At 40.1% G+C, this 13,700-nt stretch overlaps 1 protein-coding gene across 11 annotated transcripts in view; it reads left to right on the plus strand.

Moving 5' to 3' along the window:
• The first annotated feature begins 546 nt into the window (after positions 1-546).
• Esco1 (establishment of sister chromatid cohesion N-acetyltransferase 1) overlaps positions 547-13,700 on the plus strand; it is a 72,418-nt gene continuing 59,264 nt past the window's right edge. For 5 of the 11 annotated variants that reach the window (XR_005729104.2, XR_002484369.3, XR_013429661.1 and 2 more), the window contains exons 1-2: positions 547-866; positions 11,792-11,891. The gene's annotated coding sequence lies outside the window, so the exon portion shown is untranslated. The remainder of the gene's footprint in view (positions 867-11,791; positions 11,892-13,700) is intronic. The other 6 variants (XR_013429660.1, XM_040274591.2, XM_040274583.2 and 3 more) reach the window with 3 other exon arrangements.

The following is a 13,700-nucleotide window of genomic DNA, read 5'->3' on the forward strand; positions in this document are numbered from 1 at the left end:
TGTATCATCACCTCTCTTCTATTCTGAGTACCTATCCTCACAGCTCTGCAAATAAAGGTAGCCCAGAAAGTGTGTTTAAAAGCAGTGTGGAAAACATAAATCCTACTGACAAAACCAACCCAGGGTTCTATCTTTAGAGGTTTTGAAGAGCCAAACCTTTGTCTGAACAACTGTCCTGAATAAAAGTAGTACAAGAATTTATGATTTCTTATAGACTTATATTTTAAAGCACAAGATGGAAATTGTGCCTTCCAGACCTGCTAAAGTCCAGTACAGGAAAAGGAGATAGAAAGGTAGCTAATCCCACTCTGCTTCTTTATATTGGCCCCTATGTTAGATCAAATATTTTGGGGCTAGATAATGGCAGATAAAAATACTGGAAACCTACAAGCAACCGGTTGCAACCCATTTCCAAAGGAAACCTACACCCTTGGGGGCCAGAAAGGACGCGGGGATGCCGCCAGGGGGCGCCATCACTCCCTGCCAGGCGCCCACCCGCGGAGGCGCGCACGCGAGGCTTCCCACCGCGCCTGCGCTGAGGATGGACGCTGGCTCGCCTTTCCCCGACGCCCAGCCGACGGGACCGGGATGAAAAATTGCGTGACACGCAACTAGCGTGGCCGCCATCTTCGTCTTCTGGGCACGTCAGCTTAGCTGGTTAAAGCTGAAGAGGACCTTTGCGCAAGCGCACCCAAGACGGTCACAGGTAACTCCCATCTGACGGGAGAGGCGTAGCCGTCGTCGCCGGAAGTTTGGTGTTTGCGCCGCGGGGAGGCGGTGGCCGCGGCAGAAGCAGCTGAGTGTCTCTGGATACCCGGATGTGAGGCGATCTGTTGGCACCAGTGGGATCCGCAGCCAGGCAAAAGGTATGCGAGCGTTCCTGACGGTCCCTCAGCCCGCGTCCTTCCCTTCCCTTTGCCAGCCCCTCCGGAGAGCAGACGGCTCCTCTTCCTGTCCCTACCTCAGTGTCGTGATCCCTCGCACGCCTCTTCCTAGTCTGGTGCCGGCTCCTCGCGCCGCTGGGAGGGAGGTGGGAGGCTCAGAGACGCGGTCGCCTGAGGTAGGCAGCTGACCTGCACGCCCCGCTGCCCAGTCGCCACATCACCTGTCGCGGCTTGCTGGGCGGACAGGCTTACTGAGGAGCCCCGACTGCGTCGAGTCGGAAAACGGGTTGCCGAGGGCTTTCCGAGCTCAGAGGTGGCGTGCAGCCATCGCGCCTACTGGGGCAGCTTCGGCACCAGCTCCGGCAGGTAGCCCCGGGCCTCGTCCCCGCCCCCGCGTCCTTCCTTCCTGGCATTTAGCTCCAGGCAGCCTCACCAACATCCGCGGGGCTGCGGTTCCTGCGGTTCCTGCGGTTCGCTCCCCTTGTCCCTTGCCACAGTCCGCGGACCTGGCACGAGCCCTGAGGCCTCTGCGGTCTGTGGGGCGAGATGGGGGGCGGGGGAGAATCTTGATTTTAACATTCTTTAGCTTGGGAGGGGTGTGGTGGCCGGGGCCCAAGGTCATGGAGTAATTTTGGTTGGGGGTGGGGGCGGGGCGGTCTGGGCACAGGTTTGGCTGCTCTGGAGTCCTGATGGGTGCGTTGAGGGCCATAGTGAAGTTTATAGAGATAGATGCAAGAAGAGGGAATTGAGTTTCTGATTTTTATCACTGTTCTCAAGAATATATATATTTTTTAGTGGGGTTGTATTTTGCACAGACTGGATGGGATAGCGGGTCCAAAAATTAGAAGCATCCTCCTCTAAAGGATGCGTTGTGAAAGCGCGGCGCGTGCAGAATTTTCCAGGGGGTGGGAGGGGGCGGTGAGAGATGAGGAGGAGGAAGGAATTAAAACCTTGAGATTTGAGAAGTACTATGAACCATGTTTTCTGTAGTCTTAGATGAAATGGGATTTTTCTTTTTTTAAGCAGGAAGTAATTTTAGCTAACCAGTATTAGGAAATTATATTTTAATAAAGTAGCAGAAAATTAAAAAAAACTACTTAATTAGACGTGGGCGGGGTTTTCTCCATATAAACATTAATTAAAAAAAAAACTGGATTAGATCAGGGGGTGTAGCTCAGGAGAGCATGTGCTTAGCATACAGAAGGACTTGGGTTCAATTCCCAGCACTAAAAAAATAAAATTTCGGGAGTAAACATGGAGGTTGCAGGAAACCATGCTATATTCAGCTTCTCCTCTGATCAGGTCCTTAGTTGCTGCTTTACACCGGGCACCCTGACCGCTGTAATTTTTTTTCCATAATTGAAAAACTTAAAAATTTTCACCACCTGGGTACCAATGGAATTCCTCCAGAGAGTAGGATGAGAAGTGCTTTAAAATGCTTAATTTGGAAACTGCAAATTCAGGCCTATACCATGGGAGGAAATGAGAGAACTAGATTTTTAATAGAGCCACTTCATTTTAGCAGTACATAGCTCTTAGGTCAGGTGTATGACTTTGCAAGTAGATTTTTTGAACAAAATTTGCCCTGGCTGAGGAGCTTTCACTCATCTTAATCGTTCTTTTCTGAGGAGAATGTAATTTTGTCTTACTCAATCACTAATATAATTCAGTAATGAAGTTTTTTTTTAAAAAAACATGTTGCCAGTATAGGGTTTTGTGCTGCTGGCATTTAAATTGATATGCTTCACAGAAGAACTAAAAAATAATTCTAATTAAGGAATGCCATTAGTACCCTTTGCTGGATGGCCCTTTTTAGTTCATTAAAACAGGAGCTGGCTGTATTTATTCCAATAATGAAGGTGATCAATTTTCCCTATTTCAAAAAAAGGATTTTTTTTCTATTAGTTAATATTTTTTCATGGCTTTATTAGCAGATTTATGTTCCACATAGAGTTATTTGAATAATCTCTACTGAAGGTGATAAGTTTTTATTTAGAAACCAACTTGAATAAAATTGTGATAATTCACTCCAGGACTTTGTTAACCTTTCCAAAACCCAGATTTATTTTTCTATGCATCCTCAGTGAAAAATTCTTTGCGTCTATTCCTTCTTAAGTTCTATATTATAGCTTTATATTATACAACCAATTATATCTGCAACTGTAGCATTCTGTTAGCTTTTTTAACTTTAAAAGATATTCTTTTAAGATATGCATCACAATAGAGTATATTTTGACATTATACATACATGGATTATCTTATTCTAATTAGGATCCTATTTTTGTGGGTTTTCGTCATTTTTTGAGGGAGTCGGGCAGCTTTATTTTAAGCTCACACTGCTTTACACTACATTAAAAACTCAAGGTAACTAAAAATAAGATATTAAATATTACTTTAGAGGTTGAGGTTACAGCTCTGTGACAGAGCACCTGCCTAGCATGTGTGAGGCACTGGGCTCAATCCTTAGCACCACATAAAAGTGAAACATAAAATAAAGACATGCTGCCCATCTACAACTACCAAAAAATAAATAAATAAATAAAAATTTACTTTAATGTAGTTGTTCTTAAACTTTGGTCTCAGGATCCCATTATTTTTTTAAAAAATCATGTATTACTAGTATGCATAATAAACTAATTGTAGGTTAATGTAAGTAATTTTTTGAATGAAAAACAACTATAATAAAAATATAGTAAAAGAATGGTAGCTGGATTATGTTTTTGTAAATCTTAAATATTTGGTCTAACAGAAGACAGCTAGATTCTCCAATCAGCTTCTGTGTCCAAGCTGTTATATGTTCTAGTTGGAATATATGAAGAAAAATCCAGCTTCATGTCAATATGTTGGGAAAGTTATTTTAATAACTTTTTCATATAATTGTGGTATTTTTTGTTGATACTATAGCAGAACTCAAGATGTGTTGTTTTATTTTTATTTATTTTTTGGTACTGGGGATTGAACTCAGGGACTTGACTACTGAGCCACATCCCCAACCTTTTTTTTTTTTTTAGAGACAGGGTCTCACTGAGTTGCTTAGCACCTTGCTTTTTGCGGAGGCTGGCTTTGAACTCACAATCCTCCTGCCTCAGCCTCCTGAGCCACTGGGATTAGAAGTGTGCTTGGGGGGCTGGGGATGTGGCTCAAGCAGTAGCGCGCTCGGGTTCGATTCTCAGCACCACATACAAACAAAGATGTTGTGTCCGCCAATAACTAAAAAATAAATATTAAAATTCTCTCTCTCTCTTAAAAAAAAAAAAAGAAGTGTGCTTGGTCAGATGTAATATTTTAAAGGTTAAGTTACAATGTGGAATTTAAAACTTTTTCTGTATACTTTTTGCACTATTACATTAAAATTCATTGGTCTATTTTGTATTTTTGGTGTGCTGTGCTGGGGATTGAAATCAGGCCCTTGAACATGTTAGGTAAATGCTTTACCACTGAGGTACACATCCCCCAGTTTTGTACTTTTTTTTTTTTTTTGAAAAGAAAAAAGTGAAGTCAACATCAACAGTATTTGGATTTTTGTGATTGGCTTTTTGCACTTAGCCTAATATTTTTAAAGTTCAACCATGCTGTAGCATTTGTCACCACTTTATTTTTTTCTATGGTTGACTACAATAGTCTGATGCAGGTATACCAAATTTTGTTTATTCATCACTTGATAAATTTATTATCGTCTACTTTAGCTAGTATGACTAATGCTGTGAACATTTGGGTACAAGCTATTGTGTAAACATATGCAGATTGTCTTTGAGCTTTTCCTGTGCATTTTGCATAGATCTAAAGAAGATGTGTGTATGTATGTGTGTGTACACATGCATATATATATGAGGGGGTTATGCTTTGTTGGGGTTATCTTTGTTGCCCAGGCTACACTTGAACTTTCTGTCCTCTAGTCTCAGTCTCCCAAGTAGCTGAAGTTACAGGTATGTGCCACTGTGCCCAGCCATATATACTGGATTTTTAAAAATTGCTTTTATTTTTTAAAATACATGACAGCGGAATGCATCACAATTCTTATTACACATATAGAACACAATTTTTCATATCTGTTTATATATAAAGTATGTTCACACCAATTCATGTCTTCATACATGAACTTTGGATAATGATGTCCATCACATTCTACCATCATTGCTAACTCCCTGCCCCTTCCCTTTGTTTGTTTTTATATGTCTTTATTTTAAAATCAGATCTGCTAATTTAGCATTTTCTACCAACTTGGGGAGCAAACATCTTCACAGGCTTTACAGTTTTGCTTAGGAGCTGCCTTTGTGGGATCCTTAGTAACAGCCATTGCTGTCTTTTTAGATACTGCTTAGCTGTTTTTACTTCCTTGTCAGCCCTTATAGCTTGCTGTCATTGAACCTCTCCGACTTCTGGTTTCTTTCTTTCTTTTTTAAAATATTTTTTTAAGTTGTCAATGGACCTTTATTTTTATGTGGTTTTGAGAGTCTAACCCAGTGCCTTACACATGCCAGTCAAGTTCTACCACTGAGCCACAACCCTAGCCCCTAACTTCTCAGTTTCTGATTCCTATTGGCCATTATATTTGCAAGAGATTCACCAGTGATGGCCCTCTGAAGTTTGATGCACATTGGTTTCTCTTTTGAATTTCTTCTGACTTACCCATTTTTTGCTTACTTTTGAGGAGGACATTCCAGTTTATCTGCCAAGGATTCCTCTTGGAAAAGAATGTCAGCTTGGGCTGGGGATGTGGCTCAAGTGGTAGCGTGCTCGCCTGGCATGCTTGCGGCCCGGGTTCGATCCTCAGCACCACATACAAACAAAGATGTTGTGTCCGCCGAGAACTAAAAAATAAATATTAAAATTCTCTCTCTCTCTCTAAAAAAAAAAAAAAAGAATGTCAGCTTACATTTTGCATTAGGAAATTGGAAAATCTTTCTGTCAGTCCTGGTGTAACACCTCCCATGTCCAGGGTATATCATGTACCTTCAAAAAATGCATAGCCCGACCCTATAACAAATGAAAACCTATTAAGGGAATTCTTTACAAGTAGAAGCCATGGCCAAGTCATTGTAGAGGTGTTCTGTGCAAGGATCTGTTTGTTTGTTTATTTATTGGCAGTCCTGGGGATTGGACACAGGGCATTCTACCACTGAGCTACATCTATATTTTATTTTGAGAGTATCTTGATAAGTTGCAGAGGCTGACCTTGAATTTGAGATCCTTTTGCTTCAGTTTCCCAAGTTTCTGGGATTATAGGCATGTACCACCATGCCTGGCAGTATGTTTTTTTTTTTTTTTTTTTTTTTTTGGTACCTGGAATTGAAGTCAGGGGCACTTTACAGCTAAGCCACATCCTTAGCCCTTTTTTGTTTTTATTTTTTATTTTGAGACAGGATCTCACTAAATTGCTTAGGGCCTTGCTAAATTGCTGAGGCTGGCTTTGAATTTATAATCTTTCTGCGTCAGCTTCCCCAGTCACTGGGATTATAGGTGTGCACCACTGTGCCTGTTTTATTTTTAAATATTTATTTATTTTTAGTTGTAGTTGGACACAATACCTTTATTTATTTTTATGTGGTGTTGAGGATCGAACCCAGTGCCTCACACGTGCTAGGCGAGTGCTTTACTGCTGAGCCACAACCCCAGCCCTATTTTATTATTATTATTATTTTTTGATACCAGGAATTGAACCCAGGGGTGCTTAACCGCTGAGCCACATACCCAGCTCTCTTTTATATTTTATTTAGAGATAGGTTCTCACTGAGTTGCTTAGCCTCACTAAGTTGCTGAGGCTGACTTTGAACTCAAGATCCTCCTGCCTTAGCCTCCTGAGCTGCTGAGATTACAGGTGTGTGCCTAGCTCCTGGTTTATTTATTTATTTAAAAAATATTTTTAGTTGTAGATGGACACAATACTTTTATTTATATATGATGCTGAGGATTAAACCCAGTGCTTCACACATTTCAGGCAGGCACTCTACCACTGAGCCACACCACGCCCGCTTATTTTTTTATTTTTTATTTTAAATTTTTTTAAATTTATTTTTTTAGGTGTAGATAGACACAACACAATGCCTTTATTTTTATGTGGTGTTGAGGATCCAACCCGGGTCCCGCCCGCGCTCTATGCTAAGCCACAATCCCAGCCCCACCCCCCCCTTTATTTTTGATGTCAAACATTCACATGATGTAGAAGTAAAAAATGAAGATGCTTCTTCATTTTTTGTATACTTGTTTGTTTTTTTTTTCCCCCCCTAGTAGTGGGAATTGAATCCAAGGCCTCCTGCATGCTAGGCAAATGCTCTACCACTAAGTTTCATCCCCCAGAGCTTTTTACTTATTTTGAGACCAGGTCTTGCTAAATTGCTCAGGCTGACCTTGAACTTGTGATCCTCTTGTGAGCCTTCCAAGTAGTTGGGATCACAGGCATGTGTCAGTATGCCTGGCTTCTTTGTGTACCTTTTAGCCTCATCTGAGGTGATCACTGTCAACATTTTAGTGTGTTATATTTTTCTCCAATGGTACTAGGATCAAACCCAGGGCTGTGCACATGTTAGACAAGTGCTCTATTACTGAGCTGTATCCTCATCCCAGTGTATTTTCTGTGTTGTAAATATGGGATGTTAATTTATGTTCTTTTTTAATCTTTATTTTTTAGTTATAGTTGGACTTAATATCTTTATTTTATTTTTATGTGGTGCTGAGGATCAAACCTGGGGTCTTGCACATGGTAGGCGAGCGCTCTACCGCTGAGCCACAATCCCAGTCCTAATTTATATGTTTTATCGAATTATTTTGTTTGTATAGCTTATGAATCTGCTGTATCTAATAGCTGTCAAAATTCTACCTTGGGGGCCAGGTGTGGTGGAGCATGCCTGTAATTCCAGCACCTGTACTCCCTGCTACTTAGGAGGGCAAGGCAGGAGGATTATAAGTTTGAGGGGAGGCTGGGCAACTTAGTGAGACCCTGTCTCAAAACAAAAAGGGCTGGGGATCTAGGTCAGTAGTGGTAGAGACTCACTGGGTTCAGTCTGAAGTGCGTACACGCTTTTCTGCTTCTCAGGATCAATGTTACTTGGTGATGGTGGGTATCTTATTGCTTACATGTTATCAAATATTAGTGATTTTGGGTGTATAGTTTTCCTTTTATTAAATTTTAGATCTCCAGTTGTTACTTCCACATAAAGTGAGTTGATGCACACTCCTGCTTTTATTTGGGGGCCATTTGTGTAGTGGATGTATTCTTTTTTTCTGAAGTACTGGTGATTGAACTGAGGAACACTCTACTCTGAGCTGAGCCTCTAGTCCTTTTCATTTTTGAGACCTAATCTGACAAATTGCTGAGGCTGACCTCAAATTTGTGATCCTTCTGCTTCAGCCTCCCAAGTAGCTAGGATTATAGGCATAACCACTGTCCAGCAAGATTTTCTTTTTTCTTGATATGGGGTCTTGCTACCTTAGCCCAGGCTACATTTGAACTCCTGCACTTCCTTAGTCTCCTGAGTAGATGGAACTGTAGGTGTGGCATTGCACCAGCTTAAGAGATTTATTCTCTGAATGTTAGGAAAACTTTATTAGGGACAGTACCTTGTGTTATGGTATGTATTCTGTTGCATTCTTTGTTAATGGTCTATTGTTACTTCAATTGTGATGTTTTATGTGTTTTAACTACATTTTTGGTGCTGTAAATTGAATCCAGGGTCTCACTGCATGCCAAGCATATTGTTCTACCAATGAGACTACCCCAGTCTATGTTTTTAGTAACTAATAATTATTTTAAACTTTATTTTCCTTAAAGCAATTTTTAATTTTTTCCTTTTTTTTTTTTTGGGTACTGGAGGTTTAACTCAGGGGCACTTTAACACTGAGCTACATCTTCAGCCCTTTATTATTTTGAGACAGGGTCTTGTCAAGTTGCTGGCCTCAAACTTGGGATCCTTATGTCTCAGCCTCTCTAGTTGCTGGAATTGGAGGCATGTGCCATCATACCCAGCAATTTTTAATTTCTTAAGTATTTGTTAGACATTTTCAAATGTGAGAAACAACTTGAATTATTTGAAATAACGGGAGTTCATTAGAACAATATGCAAATAAATAAGGAAGAAAGATAATTTATAGAGCTAGACCTTGTAAAAGAACAGTAACCTCCAGACACTAGGGTTTGCTGATTAATATACCTGGCTTTATAGAAACCTGAGAGTAGTTGAGGATTCTGAAATTTTGGAGGCCAGAAGCCTGAAATCAAGGCCACACTCCCTCCAAAAGCTATAGAGGAGAATTTGTTCCTTTCTTCTTCTACCTTCTGATGGGTCTGGCATTCCTGGGTGTGTGATGACATTCTTCCAATTTTTTTCTCCATTTTTACATTATTTTCTTTTTTCTGTGCTGAACTTTCTGTGTCTTTATTATAAGGATATTTCTTACTGATTTAGGGCCCACCTGGTTAATCTAGGATGATCTCATTTCAAGATCCTTAATTATTGACCTTTTTTCCTAGTAAAATCACATTCACAGGGTCCAAGGATTAGGACAGAGATGCATCTTTTATGGGACCACCATTTAGCTCTCTACCACAGAGCTTTAGATGAAAGAGAATTATGTGGGAAAAGTCAGGCTTTTTTAAAATTTTATTTTTTAGTTTTAGGTGGACACAATATCTTTATATTCATGGAAGGAGCGGTAAGAGGAATAAGGGAAAAGACAGACGACAAGGGGAGCTTGCATTTGGTTGGTAGAAATGGATCAGTACCAAATGTGAGAGCTTTAAATGTGAATGTGAATTCTGCTCCTGGTAGATCTTATAGTATTCTTTGTGCCATGGTTAAGCTAAGTATTGCTGAAAATTTTTCTTGGAAATCTTGATTAGAATGCTTTATGAATTTGAGCATGATGTGGTGGTGTATTTTTGTAATCCCAGCAGTAGAACACTTGCCTAGCATGAACAGGGCCCTGGATTGTTTACCTGAATTTGCACCAGTGTTTTATGGAATCAAAGAGGCTTTTGTAGTGGCTTGAGGGAAAAGTAGTTTTGTAGATTTTGTTAGTGTTGCGAGATGTACTGAATTTTTCAGTAAGTCTTCTAATGGAATTACCACAATTTAAGGTGGTAGAAGGTTCAGTAATATTTGAAATATCAAGAGCAGATTGTGTAACATATTTATAGGGTTCTGTAGAGGAAAAGACTGTTTAATAAATGATTTGTGGGTTTAGGCTATAGCTCAGTGGCAGAGCCGCTTACGCAGCATGTGTGAGGCACAGGGTTCAATCCTTTTCACCACTTTAAAAGAATAAAGAAACATTGAGGCTGGGGTTATGGCTCAGTGGTAGAGTGCTCGCCTAGTGTGTGCAAGACCCTGGGTTCGATCCTCAATACCACATAAAAAATAAAATATTGTGTCCAACTATAACTAACAAAATATATTTTAAAAAACTCAAAAAAGAATAAAGAAACAAATAGAATAAAGATATGATATCCATCTACAATTACAAAAAAATAATTAAAAGTGATACGGAGGAGGAACGGGACTTCATTGAGGTATTAGAGTAATTTTTTTTTGACTTGTTGGTGTTATCTGTTTATAACATTCCTAAAACTAAATCATGTCTTACTTTTACTGATTATGCTTGGTATTGGTAGACCATGTAGCTTAGCTCATTTTCTGTTAAAATGTTTTTGCTAGAGCTGGGAGTATGACTTAGTGGTAGAGTGCTTTCCTAGTATGCTTAAGGTCCTATGTTCAATCCCCAGTACCCAAACAAAACAAAAACATTTTGCTAATTTGTTATTGCTTTAGGCTTTTCATATTTTACTTTTATAAAAGATAAGGGCTGTATGTGTGCACACTCTAGTTTTGGTATTAAAATTAATTTTGAGCTGGGTGTGGTGTAATCCCAGTGACTGGAGGATAAGGTATGAGGATTATAAATTCAAGGCCAGTCTGGTCAACTTGGTGAGACCCTGTCTCAAATTTAAAGACACAAAAGAACCTGAGATGTAGTTAAGGTGTCCAGTGCCCTGGGTTGTGTCCCTAGTACTGGAAAAACTAGTTTTGAGGGGTGTGTGTGTGTGGGGGGGGGTGGCTGGGACCTCATGCATGCTTAGGCAAGTGCTCTTCCACTGACCTACATCCCCAGCCTTCTGGAAAAAAAAATTACCAGCCCTTTGAAAGCTGTTCTGCCTATAATAGTTACTAGTCTTCAGAATGTACTTATTGAGGTATTCAAGGAATAGTAAAGGGGACAACCTGACTGGAGCAGGGGCAGAACTAGAAAATAGCTAATAATTAACATCGAACTGGATTATTGATCCCAGGGGTGATTTGCCACTGAACTTTCTTTAAATTTTGAGATGGGGTCTTGCTAAATTGCTTAGGGTCTTATTAAATTGCCGAAACTAACTTTGAATTTGCAATCTTTCTGCCTCAGTCTCCCAAGTTGTTGAGGCATGTGCCTTTGTGACCTGCAAACTTTTGCTTTTATTTTGAATGGGATGAGAATTCTCTACAGGATTTTAGATAGAGAAACAAGAGTCTGATAAGAGCACCTTGGCTGCTACATTAAGCAGAAACTGAGAGAGAAGTAGGGAATGGATTACAGCTTAAGACAGGATTACTAATTAGAAAGCTGTTGCAAAAAGTTTATATAGGTAGCTTGGACCAGGTGATACTGGTAGAGACACATGGATGATCAGAATCTGGGATGTGTTTTGAATGCAGACAGGACTTGATAGTGATAAGTTGATTGGATATGACGTTTTAATGGAAGAATCAGAAATAACTCCATCAACAAAGATGACTGTTGTTTGTAGGTTATATAAATAATTGTTAAAGGACTAGCAGTTGGTAAATATCATTTGGGACAAATTTGGCTAGTATTCCCCCAACCCCCACTGCCCCATCCCTTGAACTAAAAATGGTTTTTATGTATATTTTTTTAAGGTTGTAAAAATCAAAGAAGAATATGTGATATATTGTATGTGGTGGACCATTACAGCCTAACATTCTTGCTATTTGCCCCTTCACAGGAAGAGAATACCAGGTAAGCCCACTCATGACAGTAAATTTGGTCTAATTAAGCCTTGTATCTGTCTTTCTTGATCTTTTCCCCACCCCACCCCTCACCCCCACTTTGGTCTTTTTCCTGCCCCCCACCCCTCTTGGTCTTTTACCATAGACTCTCCTCTTCTCCATACTCCTGCTGATGATAAAGTAGAGGCTATTTCCTTCTAGAATTGGTCTTTTCATTTCTCTAGGCTGTGTTAAGATCTGATTCTCTATACCTTAGGAGAATTGGTATTTTCCTTTTGAGGCACCTGCTCCAGTTGCAGTAACCAAAGATTAGGCTGGTTAAGGGTGGAATTTATTTGCAGGCAAGGAAAATTCAGGGGGATTTAGTGCATCAGAGTTCTCAGTCTTCTCTCTGTCTAAATTTATCTTGAGTTCACTCTTCATAATCTTGTCACAAAGAACTAGGAGCCCCTTAATAGTAGCCTGATGAACCTGATGCATAAATATGTTTGTCTCACTCTGCTTTTAGTGGTCTCACTGCCTCCCACTAGCTGTATTGAATCCAGCCACAAGCCAGAGTTTTTAGGTCTGCAATGGTAAAGGCAAGCACTGTACCATTGAGCTACACTCTTAGTCCTGAAAATCACCCTGTTACTGGGGATTGAATCCAGCGGTGCTTTACAATTAAGCTATGTTCTTGCCCTTATTTTTTGAGACAGGGTCTCACTAAATTGCACAGCTGGTCTTGAACATGAAAGTCTCCTTCCTGAGCCTCCAGATTTAAAGATGTGCACTACCACACCCAGTGAGAATAGATTTTTTTTTGGAGAGAATTTTAATATTTATTTTTTAGTTTTCGGCGGATACAACATCTTTGTATGTGGTCTGAGGATCGAACCCGGGCCGCACGCATGCCAGGTGAGCGTGCTGTCACTTGAGCCACATCCCCAGCCCCAAGAATAGATTTCTTAAGAATATGAATCTTGCACTGTGGATATATCTTAGTGATAAAGCAAGTGCCGAACATGCATGAGGCCCTGGGTTTTATCTCCGACACCACAGCAACAAAAAATAAAGAATACGGAGACTTCAACATGGTGTATTTTTCACTTGTTTAGGATATCTTTAATTTTTCTTAGTAATGCTTTGCAGTTTTTAGTGAAAAGGTATTGTACATCTTTTATAAATTTCCTTAAGTCTTTGATTTTTTTAAATAATATTTTTTAGTTGTTGATGGACCTTTATTACTTTTTATTTATTTATATGTGCTGAGGATCGAACTCAGTGCCTCAACACATGCTAGGCAAGTGCTCTATTACTGAGCCACAACCCCAGCCCCAAGTCTTTGATTTTTTTATGTTCTTGTGTTAGTTTTATTTATTCGCAGTGCTGGGGATGGAACCCAGGACTTCATGCATGCTAAACATGCCTTCTACCACTAAACTACACCCCCACTCAATGGGAACTCCGGGAGAACTCAAAAGTAGCTGCCCTGAGGCAGCAGGAGCCGCCCTATTGCCAGACAGTAGGAGTCTATATACAACTGTTTCAATCCAGCATCATCACAGCATTTATACACAGCTTAACTTAATTATCATCTTAATGGCTCGCTGGGCTTCACCTCTCAACCACTCCTGGCAAAATGCTAGGCACCATCCCAACGGCTGTGGTTCTCAACAATTAATAACTATAATAAAAATAAAATACTGCCCCAAAAGAAAAGTCCAGGCCCAAATAGCTTCACTGGTTAACTCTACCAAATGTTTATAGACATTCCCAAAACTAAGTTGACCTTGTTGTTACTTGGTTGGTTTTACATACAAAAATCAATCAATATCAG

Source organism: Ictidomys tridecemlineatus, chromosome 13 (assembly GCF_052094955.1).
Source record: "Ictidomys tridecemlineatus isolate mIctTri1 chromosome 13, mIctTri1.hap1, whole genome shotgun sequence".
In the NCBI taxonomy this organism is placed as follows: Eukaryota; Metazoa; Chordata; class Mammalia; order Rodentia; family Sciuridae; genus Ictidomys; species Ictidomys tridecemlineatus.